Raw genomic sequence first — 21,947 nt, 5'->3', positions numbered from 1 at the left:
AACAGATCAGAGTTTTCACTCATATATGGAACAGCTCCCTCTACGAAAGCTGGTTTAAACACCTTTTCTACAACTTCCAATTGGTGAGAGTGGTCTAGAGCACTGAGAGGTTAAATTACCTGCCCAGAGTCACACAGACACTATGTGTCAGAGATGGTCCTTGAACTTGAGTCTTCCTGGCTCCAAAGCTAGTTCTCTATGCACCATGTGGCCTTTCAAGAGTCAGAGTCCTGCACTGGTCATTTAGTAGGTAGTGTCATCATAGGAAATACACTTGACCTCTGTGGTCCTTGCTTTACTCATCCATAGACTTAATGCTGTCCAAGGTCCCCATCTAATTTAAGATTCTATGATTGTCTAAAACGCTCTGCTGCCTATACAGAACTGAGTTAGATGAGATGGGGGAAAAATCAATATAGTCATTAAGAGGTTAGCGAAAGCACAGAATAAGCCAGGAAAAGTTTCATTTTCAAATCAAATCCAACAGATATTTGTAAAGTACTTACTTATATGAAAATTGTGCAAGTCAGTGTTTTTATATGGTTTAACAGTTAAGTCACAAAGTTAAAGGGAGGACAAATCCTCCAAATCCTCTCTCCTCCTACCAAATTCTCCCAAGCCCTGACAGCTGGATTCAAGGCTGAGCTTTTTCAGCAAAATGAGGCACAGTTGGGCAGGAACGATGACTGCTTTAGAAGCCCTCATTAGACTCACAATTCAGCTTAGAGTGGGGCCAAGGAACTTGTTCATCCCTTCAACATTTTCAGAAGTTAAAGATATGATATGAGAGGTTCTTGGGAGCGGGTGCAGGGAACATGACCTCAGAAACTGACACGGGGAGGAAATGCCCATATAGAATGTGAGCAACTCTTTCACTGGGATGCACCTCATTTTCAATCTGTTTAATTTTAGGTTGTTTTCTCCACTGAAGTGAGTCAGTTCAAGTACTGACTATGTCACTTCCCAGCTAGGTGACTTTATACAAATCACTTGACTTTTCTGGGTCTGTTTCTTAAACATACAATAAAGGCATTGATGTGAGGCATGATAAATATGAAAAATTTAAAGAAAAATGAGATGTATGAAAATGAGACAAATTGAAGAAAGTAGAGCCAAAATTTTGGATAATATGCTTAAATGCTATTGCAATGTAAATATTATCAACAAAGAGATGCAATGAACCTCTGATCAAAATTTAGCAAACTTGGAACATTATAAACATTATACTGTCCAAATTAAAGGGCACATTTCTCCTTACTGTTAATTTGTAAATTAACTGCTTTTCATGGAATGTTCTTTGCAAAGGAATTTATTTTACATATTTGTTAGGAAATAGTCTGCTGTGTGAAAAAAGTATTGATAATTTTTAAAAGAAAGGATTACAGAAAACAGACTAAAAAGCATAGAAATAACAGACAGCCATATAGGTCACGAGTTACTACAGTTAACCTGCAAACACTCTTAAGACTTGAAGAAGTACTAATTTGTATTAAGAAGCAACAACAACAACAGAGACGATTGAGCTAGTCAATTTCCAGGGTCCCTTTCAGCTCTAAAATTATTTATTATTTTCCTTAGAACTCTACCATATCATATTTATAATTCTAAATATTTAGGAATTCAGTTATTTATGAAGCTATATATACAAATGCCCAGATAGTTATCATTTTATATTTGTAGATGCTTATTAAGATATCATGTATGTCACTATAGGGTTCATTTTGAATAATCTCAACATTTTCCCAAAGCCCCAGCCAGAATTATGTTCAATATTTCATATTACAATGTAAATGTACAAAGCACATGTATATACATGCATATTATATGTACATATATGTGCGAATGAGCATAAATGTATGTAGATATATACATACATATGTGGATAGGGCCTAGGCCTAGGATTTCTTTTGTTCCAGGCTCTCCTAGTGAGGAACATCTATGAAGATCTGAACATTTATCCAGTCTCAGAGAGTTGCCTAGAGTACTGAAAGGTTAAATAACTTACATGTGGCCATACAATATGGCAACATGTGTCACAAGTGAGACTTGGACTCAAATGTTCCTAGTTCTAAGGTCAGCTCCCTATCTACTAAACCACACTGGCTCATGTATGTATGTATGTGTGTGTACATATAACACACATATGTACATTTAGGTGTGTATACCATTTAAGTATACTCATATATAATTTTTATATTTGGATATTTTTTGTATTTAAAAAATATTTTTATATGAAATAAATATGTTTTATACACATATTTATATGATTAATTTATTGGGTATATATTCTTTAAGTATACTACCATGTGCAAGGCATTGTGCTAGGCTCCACTGAGGATTTAAATGGCAATACTTTACAAAGTACTTTGATGTGTGTGTGTGTGTGTGTGTGTGTGTGTGTGTCCTATGTATCCCCACATAATATTCACACAACCTTGTGATATAGAAGTCTTACTATTACCATATATGGCCAGATGATTTGCCAAATGTCCTATAATTAACAAATTCAAATCTGAGATTAGAACCCATGTCTTGACTCCAGCCTTGGTTCTTTCCCCACTACACCCCACCACCTCTCAAGACATTCCTTGCTTTCACTGAACATATACAGTCTCACAAAGCTTTCTCTCTTCACGATTTCTGCAGTCAAGGTGAAGTGAGTTCGGTAGTTTGGAGGAAGTTCTTTCATACTTGTAATTACATCTTCCTCTAAGTGCTCTGTTTCCTGCCTCCTCTTCCTCTAGCATTCTGTAACCAATTTCGAATGCAAATGATTGTGAAAATAAATAGAAGAGGAAGAGGAGAATGTAGTATCAGAAGCATATAATGTTTAAACTTCATCTTTTCTCCTTTTCATACTATTGAACTCACCTACTCTTCCAGGCATAGCAATTTTCTAGAGAGAGGACAGAGCTGCATTAATGCCCACAATCTGGAAAATTCAGGCACCAAAGTTCTCTTTGTCTTCAGTGAAGAAATTTATTACTCTCCATTTCCCTCTGTCTTTGGTTTGCACAAACACAACTTTGTTCGTTGATACTTACCCAATTAAAAAAAATTCTTTACCCAAGAAAACACTGCTAAACATTGACAGTGTTGAAATACTAACTTACACCCCCTCAGGTTAGACACAGAGACCAAATAAACTTAAGCTTACCTGTGCCACAAGTTTGGCCTAGCACAGACCAATGTATAAATAAGCATATCCTGTCTAAGGCCATTACTTGGTTTCTTGAAAAAATATATATTATTAAGAAAAACTATGATAGAGAACAGTTCTTCTTTTCTAGTAGTTTTAGTAATAAATAAGTTAATAATGACTTTATTGCAAAATAATCTTGGTCAGACCATGTGGAACATGTCCATACTTTTCACTGAGGCATCTTCAGGAAGTCAGAAGAGAAAAATACAAGTGCTAGCTCCTCCCAATCAGAAATGTCACTGGCGTGACTAGGGGATTTAGACCAAATCATTCATTTCCCTTTGAATTTTGTGACCCATTTAAACAATTTTTAAAACACTTGAAACCAAATAGAAAGAAAGAATTAGTCACCCTGGCCGTTTTGGTTAAGGTTGATAGCATAATAGTTTTAATTCAGTATAAGATGACCACTGTTTTAGTCTATCCCTTCACTTTCCCATTGTTTTGGTTGTTGTTTGTTGCTGTGTTGTTGTTGTTGGGGGTGGGAGTGGTGTAGACACAGCCTCAATGAACTTTGGGAGCTGACTGAATGGGCATTAAATTTTTATTCCTACAAGATTTACAATGTACTCCCTGGATGTGTCAGTATTTCCTTGGCAAAAATAGAACTCATTTCTTTGAGGAGTATGAAAGGGACAAGGGGTTCTGGGAATTATGAGGATTGTTTATAATCTGAATAAACATTAAAGTAGGGATAGAACTATTACATTTCTTTTTTTAAAAACTTCTTCACAAACAGTTTAATTTTAGATTTCATTTGCTGTTCTCTTCCTTAATTGAAGCCAGAGGTCAGCTGTGGATGCTGAGAAATGTCAGTTGAGGGAACAAAGTCAGAGCTAAGGGAAGAAATCCTGCTGAGCGATATTGTAACTTGTGGAGGCCAAGATGAATCCCAGAAACTGAACTTACTAAGGTGTATTGAATGATATAGAATGTTTTAGAGAGAGTGCCTGCTAGGGAGAGGGTGGAGGGATGGACCTCTTAGGTGCAAGTAGAAAATGCAGAACCGTAGGAGGTAAACTCCAGAGGTGAGTGTCTAAGCAAATGGGCTTGTTTTACTCTCAATCCTGCCAGTCCTATTCTTCCCCCCGAGAAGATAGGCACGATTCATGCTCAGCTCTGGGGACACAGATCTAGGCGAGGGCATGTCTCTAATGCAGAGGTTCTTATAATAGAATTATAATTATTATTTTGCTTATGACACAATATTCTTTGTAGTGAAGAATCAAGGCACATTGAATGTTTAAGGTGGTTGTCAGAGTAGGTTTCCCCAGGTAGTGAGGTGGTTACTAAGGCTTTCAGATTCCTTTGACTTTCTTTAGCCTCCCCTTCCCTCCCCCCCCCCAAGTCTTTACTTTCTCAGGACTCACGGGGAAGGAGGTAGAGAAGGCTTTGCTCCTCCAAATGTTTCTCCAGCCTTCCGTACAGCAAATAGTAAACTCCAGCTAGGGACAAGAACTGAGAAATATGGAAGTCTCAGAGTGGGGGAAGGAGCTTCTTGGCATACCTGGGGAAGTCTGCCAAGGCACACCTTCTGAACAAATGTTCCAATGGCTTATCCCTGGAAGACTGGTGAGATTCTAGGCAGCGGTTTTTAACCTGGAGGTCTGTGAACTTGTTTTAAAAATATTCTGATTGCTGAAGTTCAACATAATTGGTTTCCTCTGCAATTCTATATATATTATTTTATAAATTTAAAAACATCATTCTGAGGAGTCCATATAGGCTTCACTAGACTGCCAAAGGGGTCCATGACACAAAAATGGTTGAGAATCTGCAAGCCTACTGAGTTCTGCTCTTAAGAGGCCTGAGGAGTTGGCTTTCTTTTAATATTCTTAAATCACCTTGAACTACCTCTTGAGCATTTCTCCCACATCATTCTCTAATTTGGCTGTCTCCCCAGGGTTATGCTAGACAAGGGAGTCTCCCCAACTGCTCCCTCCTCCCCCTCCTAAGAAGAGAACAGATGACCAAGGGTTAGGGCTAAGCCAGAATCATGAAATTCAGGTCTGAGGGGAGAGACGTTTTGTCAGAAACTAAAAAACTTTTGGCCTTAAAATGTAACCTCAGTAGCATAGCTACTGTGAGCAAAGTTCTATTTTCACTACCTCTAAGTGACTTTTTCTGACTGATGTTTCTTATCAGCATATTCCTTACAGATGAGATTTCTATGTAAGGAGTAAGAAGAATCGCAGGAAAGAGAAACTATTGGAGAGCTGCCTAGATCAAAACTAGATAAACTGTAATGATAATAACATAACAGTTATTGACATTCTTTAAAATGGCAGATCTGATAATATATATTAAATGTAAAAATATGAAAAGAATACACTTTTGATTATTATGTGTGTTTAGAAAATTTTTTAGCTGTACCAGTCTCTGGATGTGGAACTCAAAAATGGTAGGGTTTTCTGAAGAAATGTCACATCCAGCACTGAGAAATATAGTTCCTTGTGCCAGTTACGAGGACTTGGCACTAACAAAATAGCTGCCTAAGTCATGTGATTGAAAAAACACCCCTTCAGAAAACACCTTCCTTGGTAATTGTTGTCACTGCCTTTCCCTACTTTAGATGCTTTCTCTTTGCTGGCTGTGCTGGTCAAGTCACATAGCTTTTTGAAGAATCCCTCGAGATATTTCTCCTCCTACAGAGTTGCTTTCCTAGGCTTAACTTTAAAGGCAATAGAATCCTTCATACCAGGGGTCCCCTTGCCCAGCAATAAATCCCTGCCTACCAATGCACGGTATTAACATAAGAGTAGTCTGTAGAATTCCTAGTAATTTTACTTCTGACCTTACTACTATGAATAAAACACATCGATCTAACATCAAGGGTGGGGATTAGACTTATTAAATTCTGTACTCATAGAATAGTTCACATTTTGCAACTAATACACAATACTAATATAATCTGTTTCTACGACATACATGTATGCATGGCAGAAATTCTATGGCAAAATGAACAAAAACCTTGAACAAAATGCATAAAAAAATCATTATTTCGCTTGCTTTTTTCTTCCTGACACATATGTACTTAACCATCTTCTCTTCTTTGAACATCCCTGAAGTGTCAGGCCACAAAAGAGAATAACTCACAATGTCTAGAAACCTTCATTGTAAGCAATTCAAACTGTGAGGAGTAGGGTGTGATATAAGCCCCCACCCTACTGTTACCTGATGGGAACTTAGGAAAAATTAAGTCTATCACAAGAAGTCACCAGTCCAACACCCAACCTTAACCAAATCTAGAGATTAATTACAGGCCAGATTAAAATATAAACAGAGAATATATTTGAAAGATGGAAGGTTGAAGGAGGGGATTCCATAAGCACTTTAAAGTTTGTGAAGTCATATATAATATATGTGATAGAAATGGCTATGATCCTCACAATAGCTTGGTAGAGTAGGGGTCATTATTATCCCCTTTTTACAGATGAGAAAATTGAGACTCAGAAATGATTGACTTGCCCAAGGTCACACAGCTAGTGTTAAGACATCAGTCACCCTGTGATGTGACCAACATGGCCCTCTAAAAGATCAAAATGATTCGTCATGCTACTGTGCAAAGAAAGAGCTAGGTTCCCTTTAAATTTTTCAGAAGGCTGATTTAGTGCAGCTTGTGTGTGTATGGGTGTGTGTCTAAGTGTTTTCTTGCTTATTATCATATTTGATCTGTTTACAATCGCCTCATCTGTAAAGGAGTAAAAATATGGCAAGCACAGTGTTTCTCTCTGCCCAGTTCACTGTAGGATTTGATGACATTTTCTCTTAAGTCTCAGAAATACTAGGAGAGCATGCTTGATTATGAAATAACAGTGTGTCCAACCAGCACATCCCCTTTCATTGCTAAACTCCATTGTACTCTATGGAGGTTGCAGTTTAATAGATTTCCCTTGAATCACCAAAAAGTACATTTACGAGAGCAATTTAAATTTGGTGGAGAACACTGAGCCATTTTTCATTGCTCTTAAAGTCGGCTTAAAAACAGGAAACCACATTTCTCCACCCCAACCCACCATCCACTGAGATGTTCCATATCAGGTTTGACTTATAGTTTTCCAACCACTCCTAAATTTGGCCTGGTGCCTGCTTTTATCTCAATAGGGCACCCTTCTCTGGACGGACACACACACACACACACACACACACACACACACACACACACACACACACACACAGCCTCCACCTTTGCCCATCACTAAGGAATCTGGGCTGTGGATGGCAGGTGTCTGGTTTCTCCTATTTATCCTCAGGGTTATCTCTGACTTATTTGCTGATAGCTCAACTCTGGCTTTCTTTTCTGGTATAGCCAAGACCATCCCTGCTGCTGCCCCTGCCCCAACACTTCTTGTCATAAGACAACCTCTAAATAAGGTATCCTGACCCTCTCCCAGGAAAAATAAAGTACAGAGGTCTGGCCACTTAGGTCCAGAGATTCCCCATCCTTCCCTCTACCCCCTGTGGTCTCCAAATGCCCGTGGTATTTGAACTTACTCGCAGTGGATTGTGTCTCCCTCTGGGGTGCCTCTGTCTCTCAGCCCTTGCTTCTCAGTTCTGGCAGTTATAAAAAGGAAGGAAGTTGAATAGAAGAAAAAAAAAGTTTTAGACCTACTTGAAGAGGAAACTCCGAGCTGCCTCAAATCCTGTTTCTTTGCAAAGAGCTACGTATCAGGGCATATCTTTTGATAAACAGACTGCACAAAAGCCTCTTAAGTAAATTGTGCATTTGGTAAAAAATGATTGCTCCTGTGGAAATGTTATGCACGAAGTGTGCATTTGACCCACAATTATTGTGACTGTATGCATGTATATGTTTATGTTTAGACATACAGAAGCATGTAGGTTCAGAGAGGTCATGGCCTGAAACCCAAAAGGCATGAGTTTTCCCAGTACTCTGCTTTTGTAAATAGCTCCTTCTATAATCTTGGCTTCCACCTAGGTTATTTATCTGCAAAACGTAAACAGTAATATCTAACTTGGAAAGAGATCTCTGAGACATCTCTACTGTAAATAGACATTGGCTATGAAAATGTCAATGATAACTGCACATGTATAGAAATCTTAATTTTTTAGTAAGTTCCCGTGTAGACAATTGTAATTAAGAAAGGAGCATTCCATCGAAGGCTTCAGAATTACCAATGATTGGGAAGTGATCACCATGTGATTTTCTGTGAAATACAAAGTTAACAAGATTTTTAAATGGCATTAAGACATTAATTAAATGCCATTAAGGCATTATTTACACCTTTGAAGGCACCTCTTCTACCCACATGACAAGATAACCTTCCTAAGGCACAGATCTGATAATTTCTTTCCCCTGATTTCATTCCTCTGTTTTCATTCCCCTAAAGCCAATGAGAAATTCCCCCCCACAATCTGAGTTCCTTTAGACCTTTATGACCAATTTCCCTTTACTTTCCTTCAATCCCTGTAAACTCCAGCTAACTAGGACTACCAACTATTGCGTTCCTGGAACTTGAAGTATCATCTCTCACCTCTGTGTACTTGTGTCTCTCTACCCAGAATGTCCTCCCTTCTCATCTCTGGCTTTTAGAATCCTCCCCTTCCTCAGCTCTGTGGCTGGCTTTTCTCCCTCACTCTCAGCCCCCATGAAAGTGTTCTTTGTTTTTTCTTCAAATATACACAGACCTATTTTTCTGGATCTCACCTTTGTCACTCCCCACCCCACCTATCCTGTAGATAATTATTGCTACACATGCCCTGTTGCCCTGTTCCCAAGTAGAATGTAAGGGATACCAGGGAAAGATACAGCATGGTTTTTATCTTTGAATTCTCTGGGCCCAGAGCAGTGCCTTGCCTCTGGTAGGGGGTTAATAGCTATTTGTTAAGTTGAATTTAACTGAGACGAATTAAGAAATACAGTTTAACTCACATGAATTCAGTTTTTCTAATTTAGAATTTGTGATTGTTCAACTTCGACATTAAAGAGGGTACAGTGGAAAGAACACTAGATTTGGAGTCCAAGGGTCTGGATTCTAATCCTAGCTCTGCCACTACCTTCAGTAGACCCTACTGTTGACCCATCAGGACTTCTGATGGTTCTGACCTTTCAAAGTTCAAAAGGTCATAAGCTGATCAATTCTGTATCTGAAAACTCTGTTGCCTAAGATCAGGAAAGCACTGCTTCTTCCGTGTTTACAAAAGGAACAGAAGCATCATGTGCTCATGGATACATGGCAGCCAGACGGAGGAATACAATTCCCTCCTGCTCCCACACAACAGCTCATAGAGGCTCTGACTGTCCTGAGTACAGAAAGGAGTCAAAAAAAAAAAAACTTAGGAGATTGGCATTATCCCTTTTTTATATGAATGGATTAACAGCTCAGCAATCTCAAGTCATTATCAGAAGATTCCACTGTTACACATTACCAACCCCTCAATTACACATAGACAGAAACAGGTTCCCCAAAGTTCCATTCACTGGATTGGAATCAGACAAAATGTCTGCACATGTTCTGTGTGACCCATCAGGGAATGCAATGTGAGCATGCTGTAAGAACTGGGCCCTCATTGTCTAGTTCCACATTTTTGTCAGTTTAAAGCTTGTTGCTCCTGCATTTCTTTTCTTTTCTTAGTATATTTTTCTATTTGATAAGAAGCCACTCCTGACCCCTTTTCTCTGGTCCTTGACTTAAATTTATGCATCATAGGTCAGTAATTCCTTAATTTAGGTTGTGCCTAGTATGTAAAAACAGCCTCAGAAACATCTTTAGAACCTGTTTTGGTTCTAAAATTTTAAGTTACAAATCAATTTGAACATCTAAAAAAAGGCTAGTTAAAGCAACAACAACAACCAAAAATTAAAGTGATTTCATTACGTTTGCTCAGTGAAGGAAGATAAAAACTGGAAACTTAAAGGGGAAAGAGTGCTGGAATTCTGTGCCCTCTATTGTCTGACGTTACATTGGACATAGTAGTTGCTTCTTTCTCACTCTCTTTTGCTGCATCTTCCCTTGCTCTCTTACCCCCAACTGTAGTGTGTCTATTCTGAGCCTCTTCATTTCACTCTCTACGCTTTTCTATTTGTTGTCTTATCCCAGGGCTCCATTTACCATCTTTATGTAGATGACTACATTTTTTTCTCCTGAACTCCAGTCCTGCATCAAGAAAGGCATATTGAACAATTCCTGTTGGATGTCTTGTAAATATCTCAAATTTAATATAGTCAAAATGGAACTAATTATCTTTCTCCATTAACCCACCTTTCTTTTGAATTTCCCTATTTCTATTTTAAATAATATTTTATTTTTCCCAATTACATGTGAAGACAGTTTTTTTAGCATTCATTTTTACAAGACTTCAGTTCCAAATTTTTCTCCCTCTCTCCTTCCCTCCTCTCTTCTGAAAATGGTAGGAATTTTATATTGGTTATATATGTATTATTATGTAAAACACATTTTGATATTAGTCACAGCTGTGAAAGAAGAAACAGATCAAAAGGGGGAAAACCACGAAAAAGAATAAAGTAAGTGAAAAAAATACTTTGATCTGTATTCAAAGTCCATCGGTTCTTCATCTGGATGTGGATAGCATTTTCCTTCCTGAGTCCTTTGTACTTGTCTTAGATCATTGTGTTGCTGAGAAGAGCTGAGTCATGCATAGTTGGTCATCACACAATGTTGCTGATATCATGTACAATGTTTTCCTTGTTCTGCTCATTTCACTTTTCATCAGTTCATACAAGTTTTCCAGGTTTTTCTGAAATCTGCCTGTTCATCATTTCTTATTGCGTGATAGTACTCCATTACAGTCATATACCACAGCTTGTTCATCCATTCCACAACTGATGTGCATCCTCTAAGTTTCTAATATTTTTGCACATGTAGGTCTTTTCCCCTTATTAAGGATCTCTTTCAGATACAGACCTAATGGTGGTATTGCTGGATTAAAGGTCAAGTTTGTTGCCTTTTGGGCATAGTTCCAAGTGACTTTTCAGAATGGTTGGATCAGTTCACAACTGCACCAACAGTACATTAGTGTCCCAATTTTCCCACATCCTCTCCAACATTTATCATCTTCCTTTTTTGTCATATTAGCCAATCTGATAGGTGTGGGGTGGTACCCCAGAGTTGTTTTAATTTGCATTTTTCAGATCAAAAGTGATTTAGAGCACTTCTTCAGTTGCCTATAGATATGTTTGATTCTTTCATCTGAAAACTGCCTATTCATAGTCTTTGACCATTTGTCAATTGGGGAATAGCTTGTATTGTTATAAATTTGACTCAATTCTCTATATATTTGTGAAATGAGGCTTTTATCAGAGATACTTGATATAAAGATTGTTTCCCAGCTTTTTGCTTTCCTTCTAATCTTGGTTACATTGGTTTGTTTGTACAAAAGCTTTTTATTTTAATAAAATCAAGATCATCTACTTTATGTTTCATAATGCTCTCTATCTCTTGTTCGGTCATGAATTCTTCCCTTCCCCATAGATCTGACAGGTAAACTATTCCTTGCTCTTCTAATTTGCATATGGTGTCACCCTTTTGATCTTATCTTGGTATATGGTGTGAGATACTGGTCTATACCTAGTTTGTATTCTATTGCTTTCCAGTTTTTCCAGTTGTTTTTAATCAAAAGGTGGGATCTTATCCCAAAAGCTGGGGTCTTTGGGTTTATCAAACACCTAGGTTACTATGGTCATTGATTACTGTATCTTGTATACCTAATCTATTCCACTGATCCACCACTGTATTTCTTTTTATTTATTTGTTTGTTTGTTTGTTTGTTTTTAGTTTACAGCATTCAGTTCCACAGGTTTTTGGGTTCCAAATTTTCTCTCCCTCCTTCTCCCCCTCCCCAAATGACATGTAATTCAATGTAGGTTATACAGTTACCTTCACATTGAACTTATTTACATAATAGTCCAGTCATAAAGAAGAATTATAACCAATGGAATTAATCATGAGAGAGGAGAAATGAAACCAAAAAAGAAGGAAAAAAGGAAAGCAAATAATTTGCCTCAATAACCATTCAAACTCCGTAATTCTTTCTCTGGATGTGCATAGCTTTTTTTCCATCATGAGTCTTTTGGCTCTGTCTTTGAACCTTGTATTGAAGAGAGGAGTCAAGTCTATCAAAGTTAGTCCTTACAGAGACCATGTGTCTATAATCATGTATAATGATTTCCTGGTTCTGCTCCCTTCACTCAGCATCAGTTCATAAAAGTCTTTCCAAGTTGTAATGAAATCCATCTGTTCCTCATTTCTTATTGCACAATAGTATTCCATTACATTCATATACCACAATTTGTTTAGCCATTCACCAATTGATGGGCATCCCCTTGATTTCCAATTCTTTGCCACCACAAAGAGAGCTGCTGTAAATATTTTTGTACATACGGGTCCATTTCCCACTTGTAAGATTTTTTTGGGATATAGCCCTAGAAGTGGTATTGCTGGGTCAAAGGGTATGTGCATTTTTATAGCCCTGTGGATATAGTTCCAAATTGCTCTCCAGAATGGCTGGATCAGTTCACAACTCTACCAAAAATGTAGCAATGTTCCAATTTTCCCACATTCTCTCCAGCATTTATCATTTTCCTGTTTTGTCATGTTAGCCAACCTGATAGGAGAGATGTGGTACCTAAGAGTTGTTTTGATTTGCATTTCTCTAATCAATAGTGATTTAGAGCATTTTTTCATATGCCTATAGATATCTTTAATTTCTTCCTCTGAAAACTGTCTGTTCATATCCTTTGACCATTTCTCAATTGGAAAATGACTTGTGTTCCTATAAATTTGGTTCAGTTCCCTGTATATTTTAGATATGAAGCCTTTATCAGAGACACTGGTTGTAAAGATTTTTTTCCCCAATTTTCTGCTTCCCTCCTAAACTTTGTTGCATTGGCTTTGTTTATATAAAAACTTTTCAATTTAACATAGTCAAAATTATCCATTTTGCATTTTGTAATGCTCTCTATCTCTTGTTGGGTCATGAGTTCTTCCCTTTCCCACAAATCTGACAGGTAAACTATTCCTTGCTCTCCCAAACTGCTTATAGTATCAGCCTTTATTCTTAAATCATGAACCCATTTTGACTTTATTTTTGTATACAGCACCACTCTATTTCTTAGCCAGTACCAGATAGTTTTGATGATTACTGCTTTAGAGTATAGTTTGAGATCTGGTATTGCTAGGCCACCTTCCTTTTTCTCCAGCCCCTTATCTTTACTCTATGTGTGTCTCTCTGCTTCAAGTGTGTTTCTTGTATACAGCATATTGTAAGATTCTGGTTTTTGATCTACTCTGCTCTGTACTTCCATTTTATGGGAGAGTTCATCTCATTCACATTCAAAGTTATGATTACTGTGCATTTCCCTTCATCCTATTTTCCTCCTGTTTGTCCTCTCTTTCCTTTTGTCCTTTCCCTCCTCACCAGTGTTTTGCTTCTTCCTACCACCTCCCTTGATCTGCCCTCCCTTCTGTCTGTCCCCCTTTCCTTTATTTAATCTCCTCCCCTCCTACTTCCCAGTAAGGTAAGGTAGATTTTTATTTTCAACTGATTGTATTATTCCCTCTTTGAGCCAATGCTGGTGAGGGTAAGGTTCAAGTGATGCCTATAGCCCACCCTCCCATCTTCCCTTCCACTGTAATAGGTTTTCTTGCCTCTTCATGTGAAATAATTCACCCCGTTCTACCTTGTCCCTTCCTTCTGTACCAGTTATACTCCTCTTTCTCATCTCTTAATTATTTTTAATGTCATTCCCTCAAATTCACCTTATACCATATCCTTTGTCTATGTATATTCCTTCTAGCTATACTATTAGTGGTACAATTTTTAAGAATTACAAGTATCATCTTCCTATGTAGGGATAAAGAGTTTAGGTCTATTGAATTCCTTTTGTCTCCTTTTCTTATGTTTTTCTCTGTTTTTTTTTTTACCTGTCTGTACTTCTCTTGGGTTTTGATATTGGAGATCATATTTTTTGTTTTATTCTGGTCTTTTCCTTATGACAGCTTGAAATCCTTCTATTTCATTAAATGACCATTTTTTCCCCTTAATGTATTATGCTTAATTTAGCTGGGGTAGGTGATTCTTGCTTGTAGTCTTAGCTCCTTTGCCTTCTGGAATATCATGTTCCATGACCTCCAATCTTTTACTGTTGTGATTGTTAAGTCCTATGTTATCCTGATTGTGGCTCCCTGATATTTGAATTGTTTTTTTCTTGCCACTTGGAGTATTTTTTCTTTGACCTTCTAGTTCTGAAATTTGGCTATAGTGTTCCTTAGAGTTTTTATTTTAGGATCCTTTTTTCTGAGGTGATCAGTGGATTCTTTCAATGCTTATTTTTCCTCTTTCTAGGGTATCAGGGAAGTTTTCCTTAATAATTTCTTGAAAGATACTGTCCAGGTTCTCCTTTTGATTATGGCTTTCAGGTAGTCCAATGATTCTTACATTGTCTCTTCCAGATCTATTTTCCAGGTCAGTTGTTTCTACCATGAAATATTTTCCATTTTCTTCTATTTTTTCATTCCTTTGAATTTGTTTGCCTGATTCTTGATGTCTCATAAAGTCATTGGCTTCTACTTGCCCAATTCTAACTTTTAAGTAGTTGTTTTCCTCAATTAGCTTTTGTACTTTCTTTTCCATTTGGCCAATTCTACTTTTTCAGCAACTGTTTTCTTTTTTGAAGCTGTTGAATCTTTTTTTAAATAATTCTCTTGCATCACTCTCATTTCTTTTCCCAATTTTTTCTCCTACCTCTGTTATATTATTTTTAAACTCCTTTTTGAGCTTTTCCATGCATTCTTTCTGGGCTTGAGACCACTTCCCATTTTTCCTCCAGGCCTCTTGGGCTTAAAGATTGCTTCACCGTGTCCTCTTGCTGGTTGTATCAGCAAGGCAATAATTACAATATAGATGATAATTGTCAAAATGCCTATGTGGTTCTGTATCACAAAATATACAAGACTCTCCACATAGAAGGTAGAAGAAGTAAACCATTTATTCAGGCACCAGAGGACCATATCCCATAAGCCATCTGCCAATCCATCACAGCAGCAAAGAATTCAATACACAGCATCACAGCACGGAGCCTTGCCAACCCAAAACCATCCACCCACCTGCTGGGGCCTTCCCAAAAACTAACTCACTCACAGACACCACAGTCTGTTCTTTTCCTCAGCTCTAACTGTTGTAACTGCTCTCTCAGCATTTTCTGTGACACAATTTCCTTTTCCTCTCAGCAAGTTCCTTCCAGCGCACATAACTTAGGCTTCCTGTGATGTAAGCAGGTCACATGGCCTATTAATTAGTAGGAAAGATCTTCAAATCTAAATTGCTATTGCACTGGTGCTGCTGCTTCAGGACTTGTTTTGTGGAGCTATTCTGTGGCTGTTCGGAAGTGAATATGGGAGAGTTACAGCGATTCACTGCTTACTTTGCCATCTTGGTTCCTGGAAGGCCCAGTCTAATTTCCCTATTTCTACTGAAGATATTACTTTTCTTCTAGTCTCTCATACTGATAACCTCAGAGTCATTTCAGACTATTCAGTCTCACTTTATCTCCATATCAAACTGGATGAAAAATCTTGTGGATTTTACCTCCATAGCATCTCTTGCTTCTATCCCCTTCCCTCTACTAGCAGGCTGCCACCCTTGTGCAGGCCTTCATCACCTTTTTCAATGACTATTATAATGGCTCCCTAATTGTTCTCCCTGCCTTGTGTCTCTCCCCCTGCCAATATACCCTGCATACAGCTGCTAAAGTGACATTTATAAAGCATAGGCCTGACCATGTCATTTCCCAAGTCATAAAGTTCCAGGATTTCCCTACTACTTCCAAGACAAAGCATAAATGGTTCTGTTTAGCACCCAAGCCCCTATTATATTAGACATAATTCCTCTTCATGAACACCAGCCAAAATGGCCTGTGTACTATTCTACATACAGTAATAAGTTTGTAATATTCTTAAACCATTCTCTTGAATATTGCCATTAATTGAGGCTTCTTGCTTACTAACTCCGCCCTCTTCCTTTTGTAACCCCAGTTAGGACCATCCTCCCTGTCCCTTCCCAAGATAAGTTGTCATGGACACTTTGAGAAACCTCCTTGGTATTATAGAAAACTTGTTGAGCTAGAATGTGCCTGGCAGGAGAGCCCAGGTTCTTGGTTTCAGTGGGCTAAAGCCCAAGTTTTAGGGAACCTCATGAGAGGATACAGAGTTATCCTGTCTCTGAGGAAGGAAAGATTCTTTGATATCGCATGTTGGTCTAACTATGTGATAAGATTCAGAGTATGGTCTTGCTTCCCCATAGAGCAACTGTGAGCAAGAAAGAGTGGAGAGAAGAGAGAAAAAGAGAATAGGAAGATTAAAGAAAGCCAAAGGGGACAGAACAAGCCGGGTTCAGGACTACATCAAGATGAGCTAGTGGCATTTAGTGAGAGTGAACAAATTCTAATCTACAGTTCCTGTCCAGAGGACACCACTTCGGAAATTTTCACCCACATTTTTCTTCCTCACCAGAATTGCTGGTGTTTGTGCTGTCAGAATTTTATTCTAGAGTATTTCCCATCCCTCTTGGTCTGATTTTCTCAGTAGAAATTGAAGCTCTGGGATCCTGCCTATCCGTCCTCTGAGCTTTTTGAAATCCCATCTGCCAAAAGCTGGGGAGTGTGCCAGACTATGCTCAGTTTTCTTCTCTATTATAGACTTTAAAATGAAGCAGTTACTTCCTCCCAAGTTTCCCATAATTTCTACTTTAGTAACCCTTTCCTCCTTTATTAGTTAGAATCAGTTCCAGATTGGCAATATCTTTATTACTTCCTTTATCTGCTTCAAATCTTTTTTTCCTTATAGTGAATTTCATTATTATTTATATTTCTTAATAGGACTGACTGCACAGAATTCATTGAAGCAGACCTAATGCAACCTCTCTACTTTAAAAAATACTTTGTTACAAATTTTCCAACACTACTTTTAAAAAGTTCTATAATTTTTTTTCTAAAATGTGCCAAGTATCAGTGCTCTATAATTCTGAATTTTCATAGTACAACTGGCCATCTATCTTTCTTTTACCTTCCTTCCCAACAATTACTTTAGTTTTGTGATGCTTGGTTTTACCTAACTGCATTGAATTGATAGCTGCAGTAAATATATGTCCCCTAACTTTGCTCCATATGTTGTAAATAAATAAATACATACATACCCACACACATATTATAATAGCATAACACGGTGATGATAAAGGCCAGCACTAAGGTGATAGTTACATAAAGAGAAGGTTTCTGATATGAGAGATGTTGTGAAGAGAGAACCAGTAAACATTATATATTCATAAAAATATTGGGGAAATACATATATGTACATACACATAAAATACATATAAATATATAATATAACCCGTACATATTGCTTTTGGAATGTATTCCAAGAAAGAGAGGTATTCTCTTTAGAACAACAGGAAAAACTAATGATTCTACTGGATAGAACCATTTCTTTTATTTTGGTGGTGAAATTGAAAAGACTACAACTCTCTAGGACAGAAAGATAAGGGATACAGATAGGGTAAATACAGATTGATTCACCAAATATCTAAATACCAGAACATGGAGAAATCCATGAATGCTCAGAAGAGTTAGTTATAGGACAAATAAAAGCAGAATTAACCACATTAGGCTCTACTGCTTAGTTATCTGACCCTTTTTACAGGTTTACATGTTTCATCGAGGTGGTTTGGTACTCTCCCTCCCAAATACCAGAAAGCCCCTACATAAAACACAAAACTTTGTATGGTTCTCAGAGAACTTCCATCTCTATCCTGCAATTTCATGTAATTTGAAGGTGGCAGGTGATCATCTCAAAAATCTAGAGTAATGAGTGGTCTATGTGGATTTATTCAATTAATCTCTTGGTTTAACACCCATGTACCAGGAAACTCCACTCTCTTCTCTTTGTTCTTCATGTCGATGAACTCTTATGATGAACATGGCCTATGGAGTCAATGACATAAGTCTAATAGCCCTTCTGGCAAGGCAAGATTCTGTCCAACAAGATCCACATCACTAAAGACCCTGAGAGGTGTATTTCTTTCAAGTACAAGTAGGAAGGATTCTTATCCAGGTATTAGGGCTATAGAATTTCAGGTATTGCAAGAGTTTGAAAAATCACTCTGGAAGAAAATTGGACAGCGTGGCAGACACAGTAGTGGTAGTGGTAGATGATTAATCTTGCTAAGAGATGTAGAAGCCTTGTAGCAGAGGGCTGTGACTTATTCAGAGAATTCAGCTAAGAGAGAGAATTCTAATGGAGAAAACCTGGGATAATGGAGACTCTACTCCATTCTCCCTTTCTCCCTTCTGTTATATAGAACAGAGCAAAGGGTGGCAAGGACAGTTACTAAAGATTGTTTTGACATTGAAATGCTTTGCTTCTTAGTTATTTACTTTTTTTAAAAAAATGGTTTGCCAGATAAAAAATTTTGTTGGCTTCCAGAGTTTGTGTCTGTGCTATAGAAAGTATTAGAGGGAAGGAAAATCTATGGATATTTGTGCTTAATTTCAGTAGCTGGGAGATCACTATTCTAATTTGGCAATCAATAGATTGTCTGAGGGCTTAAAGCATCTTATACATTTTATTTGCAATTGGCATTTTAAGTTTGTTTTTGCTTTTGTTCTTCTAGATTTGCATAGAAAATTAGCCATTAGAACGTTTTACAGATTCTTCAGAAGCTAATCCCACTATCTCTAAACAGACTGGTCACTTTTTACCAGGGCCCTTTGCCCTGATCCAGCCATAAGGACCTCTACTTGGCAAGTTCAGCATAGTTTAGACACTTTTTACATATGAATGTACCACTCTTCTTCCTGTCACTTCCAGGACTACCTTAGAGCAGAGGTGTCAAACATGTAACCTGTGGGCCATATATGACCCACAATACTTTTGAGTGTAGCCCAAACCAAATTAAAATGTAATTGGGAAATAGTTAACACAATAAATGAATAAAAATAGAAATATTTGAAGACGTACGGCTTTCTAAGTCAATATGAGGTCTGCAGGGATCCTTATGTATGGTATAGAGGCCCCATTTCTATTTGAGTTTGATACCACTGTCTTAGAATAATTCTCAACTTATTCCTCTCCCTCACCCCGCTCATTTAATCATTTGCCAAGTCTCATTGGTCCTACCCTCACAACTTCTCTTATCAGATACCTTCTTTTTACTCACACAGCTGCCATTTTGTTTCAGGTCTTCATCACCTCCCTGCTGGACTATTGCAATACTTTCCTAATTGGTTTCCTTGACACAAATCTCTCCTCCGTAATCCATCTTCTACACATCTGTCAAAACAATATTCCTAAAGAACAATTCTTCCCATGCTACTCCCCCATTCATTAAACCCCAGTGACTCCTAATTATTTCTAGGATCAAGTACGAACCCTTAGGTTTGTCATTAAAGTCTTCTCAATTTTACTCCAACCTAACTTTCTGGACGTGATACATTATCTTTCCTTTGCACACATTCTTCAATTCAGCCTAATTAGACTTCTTGTTTCTTACACATCATTGCATTTCCTATCTCTTTATACCATTGTATATACTGTCCCCTATGCATCGAAGGGGCTTTCTCCTAACCTCTGCCTCTTAAAGTGGTATATGAATGACTTGGAACAAGCAACAATTTTGATATGCTTTCATTTTGTGACAAGCAGTGGACGTCAAATGTGCTGCTACTAAGGCTAGGCTGACTCAGAATACTTTACCTTTACCAGATGAAAGGAGAGTGAGCTGGTTTCTCTACCTTAATTAGTTCTCCCTCGGTTGAGTACTAAATTTTGCGCTGTTTACACATTTCACATCTTGCTTTTATTCTATTTTTAATTCTGTAGTGTTTTAGTCCAAAGAAACATGTAGAAATCATAGCTCTTCATAAGCACAATTCAATGATAGCTAAAAGTAAAATATGGCTAAAAATGAAAAACAATGTCCCAAACATATAAATCATTCCCATGGAATAGCCTAATTAATCCTTCTAAAAGAAGAAAAAATATTCAAAAGAACACGCCAAGTAGAAGGGTGGCTATTGATTCCACTACAATGCAGCATAGAGGAAAAAAAGCTATGGAACATTTCTATGAAGAAAAAATGCAATAAAGAAAAAGGCAATAAAAAGACTAAGTACTGAAGATTGGAAAAAGGTAACTTTTATTGAAGAAAGTCACTTTTCATTCAAGGCTACATAAAACCCACTGTCAGATAAAGTCCAGGAGAAGCTATAAAATTTGAGCGTCTTCATCAAACTGTAAAATATTCTTACAAAAAAGGGCCCTGGGGATTTCTATTTCCAGTCAACCTGGAAATATTGTCCCCATTGAAAGAGCGATGGACTCTGAGAAATATGGTGATATATTAAGAAGCCGGTTTTTTTTTTTCAGAATTACAGAAATTGCTAAATGGAGGGGGAATTAACATGTACTTGTGCCATATTGCATGCCACAAAAGACTGAGAGATGTGTCCAATAGAAGGAGGTAAATGTGCTCTGATGGTCTGCAAACTTGACCGACTTAAAACCCAGTGATAACAAGTGAGCTTTCATGAAGACTAACCTGCAAAATGCATTGTAAGGATTAGCATATATCAATGTTTATTTTATTTTATTCCAGCTAATTCGCACACTGATGGAGAATCGTAATTTTCCTTCAAGGCCTTGCCTTGTGTCACCTCCTACATGAAGATTTTCCTGTCTCCCCTCCTCCAACTGCTAGTTCCCCCTCATCCTCCATGGTCTTGGATTTATTTTGTATAGTGCTTATACTGTTTATTCTTCTATGCTTATATGCTGGAGCATATAAATGTTCAATGTGAACATTTATATTTCAGAAGTGCAAATGCTCCAAATCAGGGCTTGATTTACTGTTTTGTTGACTCTCTAGGGTTTAGAAAGTGATGGAGAAAATGCTAATAATGCAGATTAAACTTAAAAATGTGTTCTGGAAGGGGGAAGGGGCTGGGGTAGCTAGGTGGTACCAAGGATAGAACACTGGCCCAGCAGTCAGGAAGACCTGAGTTCAAATCTGGCCCTAGACACTAGCTGTGTGACCATAGACAAGTCACTTAATCCAGATTGCCTCCAAAAAGATAAGCATTTTTTAAAAAGGTATGTTCTGGGTATATTCTTTGAGAGCCAATTAATTGTTAAACATTTACCAGCACACCCCTGCTTATCAGGGTACATGGTATCTCCTATAGACTATAAGTTCCTTGAGAACACTGTTTCATTTTTACCTCTGCACCTCTAGCTCGTAGCACAGTCTTTGGCACGATGTGTATTGGTTGACTGGCCACAGGACCAGGAGCTGGTGATCTCCGTCCTAATGTCCGGTTTTTGTCTTTTCCATCTTCTCCTAAAGTTCTCACACAAGCATATCCTACGTAATTTCTCACCCCCTTTTGGTACATCTCTCAGCAATTTTCAGCTGAAAATTAAAATACATTTAGGAACAGTTTGGACAGATTTGTGTTTAATTGATTCATAGCAGGTTATTGAGAGAAGTCAGGGGTGTTTCAAGAACATTATTAACTTCTTGAGTTTGATATCAGAGAGATCACATCTTTCCTATACACAGACTTTGACCTATCAGACATCCACAAATATCCCTTGATGTGTCAGGCAGAATACTACTGACATTGGCATTTATTATGTTTGTTCAGTCAGTGCCTGATCCAGTGAAAAGAGCTCCAAGTCTTAGGGTGAAGAAGGCTGGGTCTGAGTCCACATTA

General features: G+C 37.8%; 1 protein-coding gene across 1 annotated transcript in view; it reads right to left on the bottom strand.

Annotated features, from left to right (window-relative positions):
- The window catches only part of ARHGDIB (Rho GDP dissociation inhibitor beta), a 31,481-nt gene extending 23,694 nt beyond the window's left edge, over window positions 1–7,787 (bottom strand). Inside the window, exon 1 of the mRNA XM_036762111.1 lies at window positions 7,697–7,787. The gene's annotated coding sequence lies outside the window, so the exon portion shown is untranslated. The remainder of the gene's footprint in view (window positions 1–7,696) is intronic.
- Between the last annotated feature and the right edge of the window lie 14,160 nt (window positions 7,788–21,947).

Source organism: Trichosurus vulpecula, chromosome 5 (genome assembly GCF_011100635.1).
Source record: "Trichosurus vulpecula isolate mTriVul1 chromosome 5, mTriVul1.pri, whole genome shotgun sequence".
In the NCBI taxonomy this organism is placed as follows: domain Eukaryota; kingdom Metazoa; phylum Chordata; class Mammalia; order Diprotodontia; family Phalangeridae; genus Trichosurus; species Trichosurus vulpecula.
Note: the sequence above shows the minus strand (reverse complement) of the source record. Positions and strands in the feature narration are given on the sequence as shown.